Here is a 1,502-nt window from a genome sequence, read left to right as displayed (position 1 = left end):
GCATCAAGTTTATGGCGCCGTTGCCGGGGATTGGTTTTCGATTGACAATTCTCCAATTGGAAGTTAACTAGATTGATCATTTTTTTTTGTTTTGATTCATTCAGTACAAGTTACTTGTTGAATTTTAATTTCTGCACATGTTTTCTTTCTTTATGCCTTTAAATTCAAGCAACTAACTCACTGACTCACTAACTGTTTGAATTAATTCCTCAATTGCTCTAACCATACTCTTCCATTAACCAAGAGTATTTCACTTGTTTGTTGCCTGTGTTGTGTTCTTGTATGACAGGTAGGAGAGGAGAGACATCAACTCCTCCATATACCGAACCAGAGAGGACCCTTCATAGACTTAGAAGGGAAGCAAGAGGGAAGAGAGTACTGGGAGAAGAAGAATCTGAAGGAGAATCTGAGGACAATTTTGAGGAAGCTCTAGATCTCAACATGGATAGAGAAGTTCACAACCATGAGAGAGCTGATGGAAACAATGCCATTCCTGAGAGGAGGGTTCTTAGTTCATACATAAACCCAACCTCTGGGAATTGTGGTAGTAGCATCCAGAAACCACCCATTCAGGCCAACAATTTCGAGCTCAAACCACAGCTAATATCACTGGTGGAGAATCATTGTTCATTTGGTGGGAGTGCTAATGAAGATCCCAACCAACATCTCACAAAATTCCTGAGAATTTGTGACACTGTGAAGTCCAATGGAGTCCAGGAAGATGCCTATAAACTGCTTTTGTTCCCATTTTCACTTAGGGACAAAGCAGCTAAGTGGCTGGAATCATTCCCAAGGGGGAGTCTAACAACATGGGATGAGGTGGAAAGCAAGTTTCTGGCACGTTTCTACCCCCCACAAAAGGTCAATAGGCTTCGATCTGAGGTTCAAACTTTTAGACAACAAGATGGTGAAACTCTCTACGAGGCATGGGAGAGATTCAAGGATTTGACAAGGAAATGCCCACCAGACATGTTCCATGATTGGGTGCAATTGCATATTTTCTATGATGGACTCTCTTATGAATCAAGGAAGGCTGTAGACCATTCATCAGGAGGTTCATTGAACAGGAAAAAGACTGTGGAAGAGGCCATTGAAGTGATTGAGACAGTGGCTGAGAATGAGTACTACTATGCATCAGAAAGGCACAACACTAAGGGAGTCATGGAGCTGAACCATGTTGATACAATTCTAGCCCAAAACAAGGTGTTTGCCAAGCAACTAGCAGAGCTTACCAGGCAATTAGAAACAAAGCAAGTGGCTGCAATACACACACAAGATCAAGAGGAAGTAAGCATTGAAGGAGGTGATTGGGAAGAGGCCAACTATGTGGGAAACCAACAAAGGCAATCATATGATCCACACTCCAACACTTACAACCCAGGATGGAAAAATCACCCAAACTTTGGGTGGGGAAACCAACAAACCCAACCACAAAACCACAAACCTTACAACCACAACCAACATAACAATTCCACATACCAAAACTCCAACCCAAGATCATA

General features: G+C 42.2%; 1 non-coding gene across 1 annotated transcript; it reads right to left on the bottom strand.

The window, feature by feature from the left end:
- Nucleotides 1-867: 867 nt before the first annotated feature.
- Nucleotides 868-971, bottom strand: LOC112773585 (small nucleolar RNA R71). Its single transcript, XR_003188129.1, has one exon. It is a non-coding gene; the product is annotated as a small nucleolar RNA R71 (small nucleolar RNA).
- Nucleotides 972-1,502: the final 531 nt, after the last annotated feature.

This window comes from Arachis hypogaea, chromosome 18, assembly GCF_003086295.3.
Source record: "Arachis hypogaea cultivar Tifrunner chromosome 18, arahy.Tifrunner.gnm2.J5K5, whole genome shotgun sequence".
Lineage (NCBI taxonomy): Eukaryota > Viridiplantae > Streptophyta > Magnoliopsida > Fabales > Fabaceae > Arachis > Arachis hypogaea.
This window is presented reverse-complemented; position numbering and strand designations above follow the sequence as displayed.